Raw genomic sequence first — 19,601 nt, 5'->3', positions numbered from 1 at the left:
ATGGTTCACATTTAAACTACAACTCTCTGCCCTTGGCTCTCATAGGCCTATGGCCATCTAAAAATGCATAATGCATTCCTTCCAACTTCAAAACTATTCATAATCTTACCAGTTCAAGCACTGATGAAAACTCTAACATCCAAAGTCTCTTCTGAGACCATAGGCAATCTTTTAATTAGAACCCTTAAACATGAAACCCCAATTTTCCTGCCCTGAGTAGTTGCTTAGGTTTTCAGTGCCAAGGATGGTTTCCCTCTTGTTATGTAGGTCTTAGGTTCAATTAGAGAGTTGTTGGATATCAATATATATGTTAATATAGACAAGGGAAAACTCACAAAACCTCAGCCTTAGACAAAGAATTAAAGACAACTAAGGAATACTGAGAGTTGAAAAATAGTCTACCCCAGTGAGGAGCACAAAAACTGATTATATCAAATGGTCATTCCTGAAAATATAAAAGTAGCATTGTATATAGTGAATAGGCTATATTTATGTATCTAGAAACATATATGTGTGCACACATATGTAACAACAGTTAATGAAAAAGAGGCCATGAATTTGAAAGAGAAAGAGGAGGCGGAGTACGTGTGAGGATTTTGAGCAAGGAAAAGGAAGGGTAAAATGATACAATTATAATCTCAAAAAAAAAAAAAAACCCAAAATATTTTGTAGTTCAAGTATACAATGATGCAGAGTGATACTTTGCCTGTTTGTTTATAATATGTCTATGTCTAGTCTATGTCTATGTCTATAGATGTATGCAAATGTACGCAAGTAAAAGTGTATAAATGTACATGTAGAAGCCAGAGGAGGACATCTTGAGTGCACTCTCCACTCAAGACAATGGACTTTTTGATGGGATTTTCTTTTATAGGATTTCCGAACATTCTGTAATATACCAAGTATGCTAGTCTGACTTAACAAGAAGTCCCATGAAATAACTTGTCTCCACTTCCTTTGTATTAGTATTGAAGTACATGTCACAACACCATGAGTATTTTTGTTTTTGTTTACAAGTTCTGGGAATCAAACTCATGACCTCATGGATGCCAGAAAAGCACTTTGCTTACTGAGCTACCAATCTACCCCAAGAGTTTTAAATTTACTCATACATTATTCATGCCTAGAAAATAATATTTTGTACTTAGATTATTACTCGTGTTATAAGATTTCCTCAAATTTTGCATTTAACATTTAGCAGTTTAAATAATGCTCTCCAAAATGTATGCCCTATCAATGACACCAAAAAATGTAACTTTATTCAAAATTTGTATTTTTGAAAATGTAGTAAGTTAAGCAGATCATAATGAGCTCATTCTGAATTTACAGAGGATTCTGAATCATAAAGGAAAAAAAGGAGATATTGGTCAAAAAGAAAAGATGATGTAAGGGTGGAGATAGATTTTTAGATTACATGTGGCTCCACTATTTTCTGAATAATTGAAAGTTTTTCATTGTTGTTATTGATATTTTACACTGCTTAATAGCTGACCTCATCTCGCCTTTGCAACTAAACTTCTAATATGCCTGTTGATTGGCCCAATTACATATCTTAATATGCTTAAACATAATTAAGTTTACGGAATATGTTGCATGATGTCAAGAAAAATAAATCAGAAAGAAAGAATTATGAGCAATCTGAAAAAAAATATTCTGAATATTAAAATTTATGCCACATATTTTTAAGTAACCGCAGATTAAAGAGACATCAAGAAAAATTGGAAAAAATTGAATGAAATTAAATTAAATTAAACATCAAAATACATAGAACATCAATAAAGAAGTTATCGAGATAGAAAACTACAGTTTTAAATTATTAGTATGAGAAAAAAAAATCACCATCTTTCAAACTTATTAACTATTCTTATGTCTCTTTAATTAGAGATAGGGTTTATATTACAGCATATAATTCAATTAATCATAGAATTACATAATTCCTAATTTCTTCATCTCTGTTTTAAGCATAAACAACATAAAACTGGGCAAAATAGGTTACAGTAACACTCATCTGCACACACCCTTCTTTGCTCCCCATAAAAAACTATATATTTTTGAGTATATGCACATATTTGTACAATGACAGCTACAAATATGTATTTTTTATGATATCAAGGAAGAAAATTATTTTTTGTGATTATGATTTAATTAATAAAATTTGGTGAGAGTCTTCACCCTGGCTGTTGGTTGAAGTGGAGGTTTCTGGTTTCCTTGAAGATTCTGTTTTGTCATGTGATGTTTTTCTGTGAGTTCTCTTGTGCTAGGGGCATGACTTTGGCCAGCTGAGACCATCCTTGGGTGGACTTTGAAGAGGGGAGATATATGGAAGCCAACACACAGTGAGACATCACTTTTTGGATTCACATCTCTGCACGGATCTTCATGCTCTGACACTTAACTTTGCAGAGAGAAATGTTCCAGAGCTTCTTGGGGCAATCCAAGAAGCTACAAGCTGTGTCTTGTAGCTTTCTCTGACTTCATATTGCTGCTTGGTGTTGGCCTTTGACTGCTGGATGGCTGGTATCCTGATGACTGAGTTTGGTAAGCCTCTAAAGACCAACTGACCCTAATCAGCAGGAAATAGATAAAAGGGGTCTACAGCCCTTTTTCTTACTAATCTATCTGTGGTCAGAAGTTAGAAGGGAGGTAAAGGTGCTTAAGAACACTTGATAAAGTAGGTTTGGTGAAGAATCTCAGCCTACAGTCCCTTCTTTTAAACTTGGAATTTCTGTGTTAGTTGTAGTTTGAAAGCTCTACATTCATCTGTGTCTTATGTGATTTGAAGGAAAGCAGAATTTTAATATTTGGATCTAAGTCTCACCTAGGCTTCCTTTTATTACTTCCTCTTAAATCAATAATCTAAACAATAAAAATACAATCACATATGCATTGTCCCAGTTTTTTCAAGCACTCTTGCCTGGCTTTCCTATATCAAGAACATAGGCTAAGTTCATCAAAATCATGACAAAATAGTGAAAAAACTTAATATGAGGTTGTGTGTTAGACAGAACTGTGATCAGAGATGATGGATGAAATGCAAGTTTGCTATTTCCAACATCTTTTACAAATAATCAGTTTTATGTAAAACAAGTATTTTTACTTTTTTAAAATTTTTGTTTGTCTAGCAAGGTCTTAAAATACAATGTTTTGTTAAAATGTTAAGAACTTTATTGTTAATCTAAACTAATTCCAGTTAAGGTTGATTTTTCTATATTACTAATGAGTCTGAATATGTATAATTTAAGTGGATGTTCTAATTAAGTAGAAAATAATTATCCCCCTTGTGCTACCTAAAGCATAAGTTTGTTTTTGTCTAGTTTTGATCTGATTCACTGAAAAACAACCTAATGAGCAATCAGAACCTGAATATTCCATGGCTGTTTCTTAACATTAGAAAATGAAAGAATATTAAAAGAATATACAAGATCCAAAGTTATCTATTCATTCATTTCACAGTCTATATTTTTATTTCTATGAATTATTATTTCATAAGTAGAATATCTAATATCTCTCCTAATTAACTACAAATTTTTATCAGTCTTTCTACATATGTGAAACCATAAATTATGGAAGAAGTCTATCTCAAAATGTTAAAAAAATTATTGAATATTCACATTACGGTATCAGTCATGAGACTTCAGAAATGAAGTATAAAATATAAATGCAACAGAATGTGGAGCAGCAGCTTCAATGTTTTGTTTTTCATTTACACTAAGAGGAATGAAATTTTGAGTTCATTGATGAGGTCTATCAAATGGTCCAAAATAAGCAGAAGATATAATATCCAGTATCTAATGCATTCTGTAGAAATAAGTTATAAATATGATCTCTGTAAAATAATTTTAATAGATATAGCATGTAAACTATAGAGAGAACTGTGATCTTCCAGACATCTGGCTTTGTAATATACCTCTGTACCTCTTTTTTGCATTATTTATTACTGTCTCTGTTCACAGATCAGTGTCTGCTTCATAGCAGAGTATCTTTTGTAACTGGATCTCTCTATTTTCCACTCTGATTTATACAAACTATCATGTCTACTTAACCTGTTCCACATCCAAAATACCCTAACCTTGTCCATGATGATATTTTCTTCTCTGTCACAAATAGTTTCCAGTCTGGATCAGGTATCCTGGAAAATAGTTCCAAGTCAGGTTGGATGTCCATCTTTCATGGCACAGAGAGTAGTACTGCTCTAATCTAGTTATTGTGTCTCTGGATCAAAAGGGAGAAAATGTGGCTCATATTCCTATTTTTGAGCTAAGCTCCAAACTGTTATGTACCTATCTAATAAGTACACAAACGATGACTCCATGATCATTTCCTGTTCACAAACATAGGCAACACTACAGGTGGGGATTTGACAAAGGATAATATTATTCAAGTCATCAAAAAAGAAATATGATTAATTAAAATTACCTGTTTTGCTTAACTAACTGTAAGGAAAAGAAATAAAACAATTTTTTATTTATGGTTTTTGATGACAATATATATTAGTGGCATTCTTGAAAGTCAGCTTGTCATGAAATAGTCATATTTTTAGCATAAAGGGAAATGAAAATTTGTTTTTATAAAAGAATTAAAATATCTAGAAAAAGCCAAAACTACATTTAAGACCATTTGACCCATGTTGGGAATTGATCTTTCCAAAACTAGAAAAAGAAAACCAAAGGAAAAGAACAAATGAAGGGGAAAGGTTCTATGTCCAATGCAGAGCTCAAACCTGAACTCCAAATACATCTATCTAATGGACGGACGAACAGGTCATTTGACTGAGCCATTTGAGAATCAAAGCCAACACATTTGAAATTTAAACCTGTTCCTTCCTAGAAAGCTGATTTTGGTTCTGAGCGAGGACACATTCTTTTGTGTGTGTGTGAGAGAGAGAGAATTCAATTGTTCACACAATAAACCTGAGAACCTTCTTTAAATACCTCCACTCCACTTTCCTCAACTCATCAATTAAACACAAATCCTTTCCTACTTTACTGATTCCAATTACCTCTTTCTTTCTTTTCTTCTACTGCCTGAGCCCAGTGATCTCGCATTCCTCATTTGAAATGCTTCAACAACCTCTGCTCTTAGCCAACCAGTTTTGTATAATACGAACCACAGATTTTCTTATCTTGTTGCTTTCTTGAGTAAAACACTGGTGTTTTTGCTTCTGCTTATTCTCATTGCTTTTTAATTTGGCTTAAAAAGCAAAGAAATCTTTATATGAAGTTCCCATGCTTCTAAAGCTACACGTTAGTCTGGCTCTCAGGACTTGAGGCTTTCCTACTTAACTGAACTACTTGTTAAAAGCGTGTATTTCCCATTCCACCTCTCTTTCCATCTGTGATTGCTATACATCCTATTGACTTCCTCTGTTAGAGCTTAACAGACAGTACTGCTTAGCATCATCTCCTACTCCAATCACAATAATGAATACATCAATTAATAATAGAGTAACTTTGTAGAATATTAGACCCCAGCAAAGGCAACATTATTACTGTGCGTTCTTAATATGTAATAAACTAAATACATTAAATAGCTGTATAACATGTGAAAAATGGAGTTGCAAGAAAATTAACTATGTATACATCTATGTCTGTGTGACTGAATGTGTTTATATACACTAAATACATATAAAGAGATAAATACACACACGTAGGTAAGTAGGTATATAGATTTCAGATTGACAACAACACTAATAGTAATGTCAATTGGTCATGGTAATGAAGAAGCAAATGGTACTGGTATGTGTCATAGTGTTGAGAGAATACCTTTTGTCTGTATGGAAACTTCACCTGTCAATAATAACTCTGATGGCTCCAAACTTAGGCAGGAAATAGGAGGTGGGATATGTAGCAGGCAGAAAGAATTCTAGGATAGAGCCAGGCATAGGATGACTCAGCTGGCAACATGTGAGGAAGACAGATGCATTGTACCTGAGCACAGGTAATCAGCCAAGTGGCAAAATGTAGATTAGAATAAATAGGTTATTTTATAATAAATAGGTTATGAGCTAGTCAGAGAACTATATGACCTAGATATTTGTAAATAATATATTAGGTTTCATGAGTCATTATTCTGGGGGCTTAGGGCTGAGAGGGGAAAAAATCCTACTATATCATGATGAATCATCTCTTATATTTAGATTAAGTGCTTTAGCATTGACTCAAGACTAAACTTAGGGAAGAGTGCAGGGAGTCTTATGGAGGAAGGGGTAGGGGATAGAAAGACATGAGAGGACAGGAGCTCTACAAGGAGATCAACAAAGCTAAAAATATCTGATCCCAGATGGTCCTGCAGAGACTGGTGCACCAACCAAAGACCATGTATGGAGAGAACCTAGACTCCCTGCTCAGTTGTAGCCAACTGACATCTCAGTCTCCATGTGGTTGTTCTAGTAAGAGGAACAAGGGCTGCCTTTGTCATGAACTCCAATGCTGGCTCTTTGGTCACTTGCACCTGGTGATGTGTCCTTACCAGGCCACAGAAGAGGATCCAGGCAGTCCTGATGAGACTTGATAAGCTATGAGTAGACGGCAAAGGAGGAGAACTCCATCTTTCAGTGGACTAGGGTATAGAGATAGAGGGGAAGGGGGAAGGAGGGTGGGACTGGGAGAATTTAAGGGAAGGCTTCAATTGGGATATATAATGAATAAATTGTAAAAAAAAAAAGTAAAAATAGAAATAAATGTCTATTTGGATTTGTACGTTTAGTATTGCAAATAAATCATGCAGTCATTAAATGTCTACTATATAAGAACACATGTACAGAACATTTAAAATTAATAGTGCCAATAAAAATAGAAATGTTGTTAATAAATTAAAAAATAAATAATTTCAGAAACACACTGGTGTTCATCACTAAGCCAATCATTGAATTGTTCTTGCTTAAACTTATGGCACAATATAGGAATCACAAGAGAGAACAGGTTATGGACACAAATGTTAGGAGATATATTACCAAATTGGTAAAACAAGTTGATTTGTTAATTTTTTATTAACTGTACATATAAGTTATATAAATAAATATGTAAGTACAATCCTCAGCTTTAGTTATCACAGAGAAGATTGAAAGGGTTACATAGAGAACAACAAATTCACCCTTATAAATCTCTATCACTTGATTTATCACAATCAATTAAGAAAATATATATTTAAGTAATATAAAAAAGGAACCTAAAATGTTATGTGAATTTTTCCACATATATCTTAAAAATTGGAGACAGTATGAAACAGTGAGATGTTTCATCTCTTTTTACATCAACCCAAACTAGATCTCTAGGACTCTAGGAATTTATCACAATTTTGCTTTCATATTGATCCACAAAGCCTTTCATCTGATCCAAACGTGGGTCTTCCAAAATCCTTCATTGATTCCTAAGAACCTTTCTAGTTTGTCCCGGTTTCTGAACATCTGCTCCTCCTCCAAATCTTTTCCATCTTTTTTTCTCCCTCGGGTTACAAGCTCAGTGGTCAGAGGTGACACACACCTTTTATTTGCCACTGACTACTTCTACAAGTTTATATTTCCCACGGAGAATAAAAATGAGTGGGGGAAGAAAGAAAAGAGAAAGGAAAGACACCGATTAGAGTTTCATGGCAAGTTGCTACAGGTCTATGTTCATCCTCCTTCTTTCTGTCATTTTAGAGGTTTTTGGTCAGCCCTCTTTCCTAACTGATATTTTTAATTTAACTTTAATTTTTTATATTAATTACAGTTGATTCACTTTGTATCCCAACTGTAGCTCCCTCCTTCATTCCTTCCCAATCCACGCTCCCTTCCTCATCTCCTTCCATGTTCCTCCCCAAGTCCACTGATAAGGGAGATCCTCCTCCCCTTCCTTCTGACCCTTGCCTATCAGGTCTCATCAGGACTGGCTGCATTGACTTCCTCTATGGCCTGGCAAGACTGCTCACCCCTCAGGAGGAGGTGATCAAAGAGCCAGCCACTGAGTTCATGTCAGAGACAGTCCTTGTTCCTATTATTGGGGAATCCACTTGGAGACTGGGCTGCCATGGGCTACATCCGAGCAGGGGTTCTGGGTTATCTGCATGCATGGCCCTTGGTTGGAGTATCAGTCTCAGAAAAGACCCCTGGGCCCACATTTCTTGGTTCTGTTGCTCTCTTTGTGGTGCTACTGTCCCCTTCATGTCTTTCAATCTCCCCTTTCTTTCATAATTTTACCTCCAGCTTTCCTGTCAATGTCTTCTTCTCCTTCCCCCTCGTCTTTCTTTCATTTCTTTCTTTGTTTTTCCTTTCTTTCTTCTCTATTTAAATATTTCTTTCTTTTTCTCCCTTTTAAATGAAACCTTGAAAAAAACACTCCAACTCATGATAGCGTTTTCATATTTTCATATACGAAAGGGTCTGAATAGGTGATAGAATCTTTAGACATATTTTCTTATTCAAATACCTTTTAAATCTATGTTGGCTATCCCATTACCAGAAATGTTATTACCTACAAAAGCACACATAAACACACACAAACCATCACACATACACCATACAGATACACACCACACATAGAGACACACAGACTCTCTCTCTCTTTCTTTCTGTGTTCCAGTCATCACTTCTTATCCTTAGAGCTTGTTCTGCAACCATTCATCACTAGAGTCTTTTTTACCAACCTGAGAACTCCAATACTTTCTTGTAACCCACCATTCTTCTTTTAACTTTCATTATTTAACATGGTTTACAATACCAAACTTTAAAAAATTGACCTTGAAAACATCTCCAATTTTCCCTGTTATTTTCTTTTATTTCACTGATCTGGGTGAAATGCCAGTCCTGGATGATGTTCAGTTATGTAATTTTTTTTTCATACTTCTCTGAAGTCCATGAACAACACAACTATATATTTCAATTATATCAATTTTGCTTCAGGAGTAGTTACACAGCAATAATCTCACACCGTTAATTTGAACATAGCCTTCAGTACTTAGGAGATGGTCCAGCAAAACTCAGCATTACTTATGGTCATCTCCATATTGAGAACTTCATTCTCTTTGGCTCTTGTCACCTTCTAATGTTCCTCTACTTCACTAACATCATCTTTTCAATCTTCTCTTTCTGGACCCTCTTCAGAGACTGCTATTCAACTTCTCGACTTTTGTATCTTGATTATCTTCTTACTCTTTGCTTCTTTTCTATGGGATCTCAAGCATTTTCACAATTTTAGGTAAAACTGAAATTCAAGAAACTCTAACACACTTTTCACTCAAAACATGAATATTAACTTTCTTACTTGTAGATAATTTTCCAATTATTTTGATGTTTTCTAACCTGAAATAGTCTTCTACCTAAAACTTGTTTATCAAAGTATTCCTCTATAAATAAATGACGCTTGTATCTACCCAATTGCTTCTGCAGAATATTCAATCATTACAGTGCCCTTATGTTTTTCTTATCCAATTCAGAACTACTTCCAAAATATCCTATGATTTCAACTTACTGTAACAACTGGTATTAGATTATAGTCTTTACCCATTATCCTATAGAATTATGCATATACATTCCTTAAAATAGGTTTTTGTCATATGACTCACCAAAATAGCAGGATTTTATTTTTTTCACTCATGTGCTTGGTTATAATTATAATTAGCTAGTGGAATTTAGGTTGATACATGTGGCTTAATGTACTTATACAGTTAAATGTAGACTTTTGAACTTGGAGTCACTTCTCTTAAGAAGCATACAACACATGGAAGAGTTGTTGGTCCCATTAGAGAAAAGACATACATGGAACATATATAGTTCTACAGTTTCAGTCCAGCCCTTAAGCCTCTCAATTTCACCAAGCATGCTCAAAAAAAGAATGCCTGTGATTTTGGAGGTGGTTGTTACACAGATGAACTGCAGCAGAATATTCATCGTGTACACCAGTCTCCTTTGATAGTCTTTCATCTGGACTGTTAAACAACAGTCCCTCTGCAGTTATTCTCCACTGAGCAGTGAAAGCAGTTTTTTTTTTATAAGTGCATGTTCAATCACATCATACTCCTTAGATATAGTTAGTGGTTGCCTACTGCGCTAGACTGTAATCTAACTCTGCAAAATCCTGATAATCCATTACTAGGGAAGAAGTGCACATCACATATTAAAATGCTAAATAATTTTGTGGAAGAAGCCTTTATTTCACTGCAATAAATTCAACACAGGCAAGTCATCATTCCTCTTGCTTCCTTGGCCCTGCAGATCCTTGTCTTTGTTAAAGCTGTCATAAAGCAAAAGTAATACATGGACTTCTCTCTCTCTCTCTCTCTCTCTCTCTCTCTCTCTCTCTCTCTGTCTTCTTTCTCATAGTCTGGATTTCAACTACTGCTTCATGAGCCAGAATACACTTGAGTTTTTATTTTACTTATTATTATATACTATTTTCCCCACCATTTCATATGACACTATTTGCAATACCAAATGTATGTTTATTTGCATGCTTTCTATTAGTTTTCTTCTAAAATACTAAATTTTTTTTACCACTTAAAGATATTTTATCTTTAATAGAATATACTTTTTGTATAGTTAACAGTCATTATTATTATTATTATTATTATTATTATTATTAGTTACATTTTATTAACTCTGTATCTCAGCTGTATCTCTCTCCCTTATTCCCTCCTCATCCCACCCTCCCTCCCTCAGCTTCTCCCTGCCCCTTTCAAAGTCCACGGATTGGGGAGGACCTCCTCCCCATTCGTCTGGCCCTGTTTTCTTCATATTTGTGTCTGCTTTCCTGTGAGTATTTTGTTCTTGTTGAATTTCTGTAATTACATTCAATTCTAAATAAGGATCAATGGTATTAACTTAGGTAATAGCTAAAAGATGAAGTTGAATGATACACCAGTTTCTTCATGATTAAACAGTGGAGTAATAGTGACTAAAATAATCCAAGTTGAGGAAAAAACTAATTTGATGTATTAAACTATAAATTAACCTAAATAGTTTTTGCAATGATGTAAGTACACTTTGTGTGGGTACCTTAAAGTTAAAATTTTACCAAGTAATATAAAACATCTTGAAAGTACAAAGGTAATAGTAATGATTTAATGTATTCTCAAAAAAAAAAAAAAAGAGTAAGGCTTCCTTATAAAAATACATTTATACAAGTCTGTGATTTCCTATCCTTGTCCATGATTATCCTCTGTCACATGCTCCCTGGGGAAGCTAGTGGTGGAAATGTACCAGTTATGGCTTATTTAAAAGTTTTTCTAGAAGTATTTTATGACTGGAGCAAATCAGCAGGGGAAATACTTAGGCAGAATTATTAAGTGCCAGATGGTTCTTAGGTCTGGCAAATACCTTATACATGTACTCATGTGCATGCTGTTGACTCAAATCTAGCCCAATGCTTCAAAAAAGTATTACTTTTCCACTGTTATAGCTCACAGCATACACACGGGGATGTTTCTGAACCTACTCCTAGACCAAGGATAACTGCACTGCTCTCTTCTCCAAGAAAAAACATACTGTACTTTTCTTGACCATAAAGATGAGTTACCTGAGGTCCTCACACTCACAAAGACAGGAAGATACAGCGGAAAGCTCTGAGAAAAAAAAAGTACTTTCCTATGTCTTATATCTTCTGCCACAATATATCAGGAAAGGTATATTTCTAAGTCTCAATATCTTTATCAAAATATTTTATTATATTATTATTATTATTAAAATATTCTTACTAAAATATAAAGGAGATAGCATGTATATGCATACTTTATTTATTCAAAAAGGTGCTTATATGTGAAATACCAAGAAAAGACACCTAAAAAGTTCATAACAGCAATGCTAAATGGACTTAAGGGTTTGTATTTGTATATACATATGTGTGTATACATATATGTGTGTGTGTGTGTGTGTGTGTGTGTAGCAGTAATAATTAAAGAAGGTTATTAATTTGAGTTACTGTGAATACATGGGAGGAGTTGAATAAATATTATTTCTTTTTTGGTATCTTTTACAGAAAAATCAATGATACACATTGAATTTACATTTTTTAAAATTATTATTACAGTGGTTATAGATCACAAAAAATGTGAAGACAATATACAAAAAAGTTCCTCATATCTCATATCTTTTTAATCCAAGTATTACCATTATTATTTTATACAGGATAGATTATTATAGACTGGGCAAATACAGCAGTATCACCGTAATCTCCCCCATTAACATCTTGAACTAATAAGGTATTTTATACAATTAAAAAGAGAACAGCAGCATGTAATAGGTAACCCAAGTCTATTAGTATTTGTGCATTTTAATCAGCTTATACTAATTTCTGAGCTTCTTTTCTCTGTGCCAGATTATTTAAATTTTACACCCAATGTTTAATATTTATCTTAACTTCTTGCCATGGGTTTGCAAATTATGAACATTGTTTATTGTCTGTTTTTTTGTTAGAATATTTTTATTCACTAGAGTACACTAGTAATTTTTAAACAGAGATTTCATGGAACAATAGTCCCAGGCACTTGTATAAAAGTACCATTTGTAACCTCTGTGTTTACACTTGCTTGGACATAATTCCCTGTCTAATATTCTCTCTGATTTGTAATATGTTTTCTTTATGTTACAATAAATTACTGACTAAACAGTTATTAAAATAGATTGATAAGGAACTTTAGCATATTATATGCCAAGCACAGAGCGGGATGTTGAGATTATCTAAATTGGTTAGACAGCATAGTGTAATTAAAAAGAAAACTTAACAAATAGTTACGGTAATATCCAAGAGAAATCAATAATGGTGAGATATGTGGACTTTTGGAGTCACAGAGAGGAGAATAAACATTAGTATAAGTAAAGGCAATCTTCACTCCACTTAGGTGTGAAGAGTATAAAATTATCTGAGCTGTGCAATCAATAGTGAAATGATGATTTTTTTTCTAGTTCCATTTGCCTGAAACTTTCATGATTTCCATCTTTTTAATAGTTGAGTAGTGTAAATGTACCACAGTCTCTATATCCATTCTTTGGCTAAGGGATATCTAGGTTGTTTCTAGATTCTGGCTATTATGAATAAAGCTCCTACAAATAGGTGAGCAAATGTCCTTTTTGTATGGTGGAGCATCTTTTGGGCATATGCCCAGGAGTGGTATAGCTGGGTCTTGAGGTATCACTATTCCCAATTTTTTGAGAAAGTGCCAGATTGATTTCCAAAATGCTTATATAAGTTTGCACTCTCAACAACAATAGAGAAGTGGTCTCCTTTCTCCACAGCCACTCCTTCATGTACTGTCATTTGACTCTTTGATATTTGCCATTCTGATGGATGTAAGATGGAATCTCAGAGTCATTTTTTGATTTGCGTTTCCTGGATGACTAAGGATGTTTAGCATTTCTTTAAATGTTTCTCTGGCATTCAATATTCCTCCATTGTGAATTATCTGTTTAGTTCTGTACTCATTTTTTAATTGGAGTATTTGGTTTGTTGGAGTTTAGTTTCTTGATTTCAATATATATATATATATATATATATATATATATATATATTTCTTTATATATATTTTGGATATTAATTCTCTGTTACATGTAGGGTTGGTGAATATCTTTTTTCCAAGCATGGTAACCCAGAACTAGAAAAAAACATGCATGGAATATACTCACTAATACACAAATATTAGCCATATAATACAGAATAACCATACTACAATTGATTGACCTAATTAAATTAAATAACAACAAGGACCCTAGGGAGGATGTTTAATTCTCATTCAGAGGGAAAATAGAATAGACACTGGAAGTATCTGAAGAGAGGAAACAGGATGAGAGCCTATCCTAAATGTCATCAGAGAGACTCCACCCAGCAGGGAATAGAAGCAGATGCTAAGACTCACAGCCAAACTTTGGGCTGAGATCAGGGACTCCTAGGAAAGAATGGGTGAATAGAAGGACCCAGAGCAGACAGGAGCTCCACAAGAAAACCAACAGAGCCAACAAATCTGGGTCCATAGAGGTCTGCAGAAGCTGATGCATCAATCAAGGACCGGTCGTGAAGATAACTTAGACACCCTGCTCATATGTAATCAATAGTCAGTTCAGTCTCCTTATGGGTTCCCTAGTAAGCAGAGCAGGGCCTGTCTCTGTCATGGACTCTGTTGCCTGCTCTTTGATTACTGCCCCCTGGTTGGGGGTTGGGAGGCATTGCCAGGCCACAGAGAGTGAGAATGCAAGCAGTCCTAATGAAACTTGATAGATGGGGGTAAGGTGGAAAGGGAAGAGGGCTCCCCATTTCTGAGAAATAGGGGAGGGGAATGGTGGGGGAAGAGGGAGGAAGGGTAGAACTGGGAGAAGATGAGGAAAGGGGCTGTAATCAGGATGTAAAGTGAATAAATTATACAAAAATAAATTTAAACTAAGTCAATCAATTAATTTATTTATCATATATATCATCTATCTATCTATTAAATATCAACCTATCAATCTACCTACCTATATCTACCTATAGACTTACCTGTGCATATGTACTTTTTTAAGATCAGGAAGAATTTTCCAAGTTCATTTGTACAATTTTCTGGATTTTTTTTTTTTTACTTTACTCATACTTTAAAGAAGTGTTTATGATTATCAAAAGTACATATAAGCATGGTCCTTAAATACATTATTATATTTAAACTGTGTTAATCTAAACTATAATCTACATGTTTTAAAAATTGATAACAATAACCTAATAAAAATGTATGGGCAGTTTAAATTTATGTAAAAAATGACAGTGTGAGGTATTTCATATGGTTGGTTATGTGCTCATCTCTTCCATATGGCATCAAGGGCAAATGACTAGGTGTTATTTTACTGAAGACATGCCCCGGAAGCTGCTGAGCCATGGCAAAAAGCCCTTCAGTCCGCACGTGGGAGAGCTCCTTGCCAGCATCCCTCCTGGGACCGTCCTATCATCCTCACCGAGTGCCGGGGCAAGAGTGGTTCTCCAGAAGCAGCTCGACAGTGGCTTGCTACTTGTGACCTCTCACAACACAGTTCCTTTGCGCAGAACGCACCGGAAGTTCGTCATCACCACCTCTGCAAAAGTTGATTATCAGCAAGGTTAAAATCCCCCAACACCTGATTGACGCTTATTTCAAGAAGAAGTAGCTGCGTAATTCCAGGCAACAGTAGGGCGAGATCTTTGACACAGAGGAGGAGAAATATGAGATTACAGTAAACCGTGGACTCACAGATTTTGTCCAAGATCAAAGTTGTTCCTCAGTGGCAGAGCTAACTTGGATTTCAGTTCTCCCTGACAAGATGGATGTATCCTCACAAACCAGTGTTCTAAATTGCTAACAATCTAACTAAACCGCTTCATGCCCATGGCAGTTCAGTGTCCAAGTGGGTTACATAGTAATGGGAAGAGGGACTGCCTCTGACATAATCTGATTGGCCTGCTCGTTGATCACTTCCCCCTGAGGGGGGAGCAGCCTTACCAGGCCACAGTAGAGGACAATGCAGCCACTTTTGATGAGAACTGATAGACTAAGATCAGAAAGAAGAGGAGAACCTCCCCTATCAGTGGACTTGGGGAGTGGCATGCATGCAGAAAGGGGAGGGAGGGTGGGATCGGGAGGGGAGGAGGGAGGGGCTTATGGGGGGATACAAAATGAATAAAGTGTAATTAATAAAAAATTTAAAAAAATAACATAAAAAATGTGTGTGTGTGCACGCACACACACACGTGAAAGCGAAGAGAAACATTGCTGGCTCTATTGTCCTTCTTTAAGCCTTACAGACTTACAAAAAACCATTATAATTAGAGACGGTTTTCACAGAAGGAAGACATGGAAGGGTCAGGTAGTGAACAACAAAGGTAGCTTGGACCCTTACCTCTTCTCAGAAAGGCTGTTTCAAGTCATGAGAAAAGCTCACTCAAAACAAACAAACAAACAAAAAATTTAACTGTTCCAGAGACTCTGATTCTTGAGGTCCAAGGTATATTCAAGTTGTAATTTCTCATATATTCTACTTCTGTTTTCTACTGACTTTGCCAGTAATTAAAACATTTGCTTTCTAAACTTCACTCTCTAAATTGTCTACATGATTACCATCATTTACAATATGCTAGTAATTATATTGATAAATAGATACATGGGTAACAGATTAAATGAATACATGTTAGAGCAATAGGAAATACTGTCCACTTAATCTTACATGGAGATCTTATGACTTATGGAAGTATTTCATTAGCTACATAACGGCTTTGTATGAGTTCATGTGCTTTCTAAACTTAAACACCATTAAAATTCAACGTATGTTTCACTCATGAAACAGCAGTGTAAATGGTTTATGCTTCATAATTCATAAAATGTTTCAGAGCACAAATATTTCCACTGACATGAAAAAAGAGCATGCTGTTCACTACGAGAATGCAGCATAGAAAAGCAAAGTTGCTATTATTGTACATAATACTAATCAGTACGGGACAGGTTTTTATATAAATTCTTAAACATGGAGAATAAGGAGCTGGGGAGGTGACTCAGTTGGTCACGTGCCTGTCAGATAAACACTAAGAGTTGCATAGGGATCCCAGCAGCCGCATAAAAGTCAAATGCAACAGCTTGTGTCTGTAAGGCCAGGACAACAGGGAAGGTAAAGGTTCGAGGTCACAGTGGCCAAGAAGCCTAGCTAAGTTCATGAGCTCTGGTTCTCTGGAGAGGTTACATCTAAACAATGAAGGTGAGGAGCAATTAGGAAAAACATCTAACTTTGCCCTGTTTCTACACATGAATACACGGCAACCTGTACTTGCATCTAGGCTCACAGGTGCATGTATGCACACGCACATAGACACACACCTAAGAGTGAGAATAAGCTTTAAAAAAGAAAGGTAGTTTGGAAAACTGAGTGTCTGATAGGGCGGTGGAGCAAGGCTAGAGGAACTTTAGCAGATGGCAATTGTAAAATGGAGTCTAAGCATATGAGCTGCTGGAGAAACATACTTTCTGAAACTCAATTATAAAATTTAATTACCTTTCTCGTGAAACCTACTTCTAAAATGCTGACGTTATTAAGAATGTATTACCCATAACTATGTAGAGCACAGCAAATTATAAAAGGGACCCAGCGCAGCCCACACACTTCAGACTGTGTGCCTCCCCCATTCAGTCGCCATGCCCTGTGTGTGCATTCCAGTTCATTTGTGACTAATTGGCAATGGCCTCAGTACAAAAGAAGTGTATTCTATTAAACTAGAAATTTTCCTGTTTAACAGGACAAATGTCTTCTCTAACCTGGAATCCATTTTTCTTCTGTTTGCTGGGTGAAACCTTGCTTGCCTGCTTTACTTTGCTGCTGTTCTTAGGAATAAAAGCACAAGAAACTGATCAATATAGCAATCAAGGTAATTCAATAAGACACTTTTTATTTGTTTGCCACCATGTACTTGCTACAGAGACAAACACTGCCATGCTGGAAAATGCACTAAGGCAATGTGTGAGACCATTTGGGTGCTTGAAGTTGCTTTAGAATCTTGTCCTTTGGTCTATATGCATAGATCCCAGCACCATCAATTGAAGCTATTCACAGACAGGAAGAAAATGTCTCCTTTAGGTTAATGTGGTTTTAAACTCACTATGTGATTTCTCTGTTGGAAATGTGGCTAGTTTCATCTAGTCCAAATTGGGGATATGCATAGCTGCTTCTTTTTGCCTTGGGACAGTAATAGAAACTAGATGTTTCATTTTAATACATTTTCCCCAGTTGAAATTGTGTAAATAAATAGATTGGGGACGATTTAATGAAATTGGCAATAGCCCGCAGCCAGCTTGAGACTCCGTGCTAACCACTTGGCATAATCAACTGTCTAAGAAATTGAAAGTCTCATTTTGAAATTTGATCATGAGATCTGAGAAGTGGACGTCTGTGAGGTGCTGATAGAATATCTGCATCTACACAGGTTAGGTCAGATGACATAGCAACAAACTGGGAACTTTTAAACAATGAAAAGAAACCATGTAGGTTCAGCATGCAGAAGTGCTAGCCGTGCTAGCATGAAGACTGGATCTCAATGCTCTGGACCCACACAAAAAGCAGGATGCAGTGATATACCTCTGTAATCCCAGCACGCTTGTTGGGAGATGGAAAGCCAAAGAGAGCAGACTCAGCCAGAAGCTTGCAGGTCAACTAGCCTGGAGGGAAGGAAGAGAAATAGTAAAAGAGATCCTGCCCCAACAATGTGGATGGCAAGGACAGACTCCAAAAATTCTCCTTTGACCTCCACACTGTAGGGAAAAAATACATGGTCATGAAATAGTAGCAGAATCTATACTCTTACTCAGAATAGAATAGTGCCAGAGCACAAGAGTGAAGTCATAAAAGATTGTAGAGAAATTTTAATTCAGAACATGGCTGCTCTGGCAGGAGATCACATCCAAATTTTCTAGGTCTGTGGGTTCCAGCTGAAATACAAACGTGCCTTTAATCAAGGAGACAGAGCAAGCAGATCTGAGTTCAAGGACACCTTGATACAGAGTAAGTTTCAGATAAATAAAAGCTTAGGTCAAAAAATATCTAGAAGTCAGCTAGAAAATATCATCCTGTGTAAGGTAACCGAAACCCAGAGGGACATGCATGGTGTGTACACACTTATAGGTGGTCATTAACTATAATTTTGTACAGTCATCTTAAGAGACAATTGGATACTTTTTTGAGATGAATATTGGTTTAGTGAATGCTCTTTGAAATAAGTCATATTCCTACCCAGCCACATATCCAAGAGTCAGAGAATACTCTTGGGAAGGGGAAAGAGATACTATATAAAGGGAAGCTAGAGAAAATTACTGTAAAATATCTTCTAGACATGAGAAGGTCACTATAAACATGAACTCTGTGAAGCTATAGTTGTCTGCACAAGACCTGAACAATATCAGGGCTGTCAGTGCTCCAGTATGGAAATGGAAGGGGGCATGAGGCTCCATCTCTTAGTTTAGTAGGTATTGGTGGTTGATTGCCACTAAGGGAGGGAGAATCAGTATTCTTCAATGGTGGCCTGTGTTCTCCTATGTCTTGTGTATGGGTCCCTACCTAATGTGTACATAGGAAGCTATGTACTAACTGGACTTTGTGGTTTCTTAAAAAGAAAAACAGATGAATTTGGAGGCAAAATATTTCGAGGTCAGGGATATGATCTAAATATATTTTGTTTGCACACGAACTTACTAAAGAAAAATTGAATTTTTAAAAAAGTAATTAGTGAGTTTGTAAGAAGTGTTTCTTGTTATGGAAACTTCCATCATGCTGAAATTTAATATGTATTTAAGAAACACAGTACAAAGTTCTGAAATTTAGTTAGTTTCCTAATATAAAATGGAGCTAAGTATTCAGATGAAAGGAATTCCATCCGGAATCTCTTTGTATCATCCCATTTTGATGAGTGGAAATTATATACCAAATTACATCAATTAAATGAAGAAGAGTTTTAGAAACACAACCTAATACTTTCCAGGGTCTAAAAAAAGGGGGAATCATTCAAAAATGATTATAATAAAGAATGTTTTATAAAGATATGAAGTATACTTACAGAATGAGAAATTGTATGTAAAGTTATCACCCATTTTTACATTTTTTATTTATTAGTTATTACAATTCATTCACTTTGTATCCCAGCTGTAGCCACTTCCCTGTCTCC

The 19,601-nt window shown here is 35.6% G+C and overlaps 1 pseudogene; it reads left to right on the top strand.

The window, feature by feature from the left end:
- The first annotated feature begins 14,757 nt into the window (after positions 1-14,757).
- Positions 14,758-15,257, top strand: LOC129667259 (60S ribosomal protein L6-like; annotated as a pseudogene).
- Positions 15,258-19,601: the final 4,344 nt, after the last annotated feature.

Source organism: Psammomys obesus, unplaced genomic scaffold (genome assembly GCF_907164565.1).
Source record: "Psammomys obesus unplaced genomic scaffold, mPsaObe1.curated_primary_1811, whole genome shotgun sequence".
NCBI classification, from domain to species: domain Eukaryota; kingdom Metazoa; phylum Chordata; class Mammalia; order Rodentia; family Muridae; genus Psammomys; species Psammomys obesus.
The sequence above is the reverse complement of the archived record's forward strand: the minus strand, read 5'-3'. Positions and strand labels throughout refer to the sequence as shown.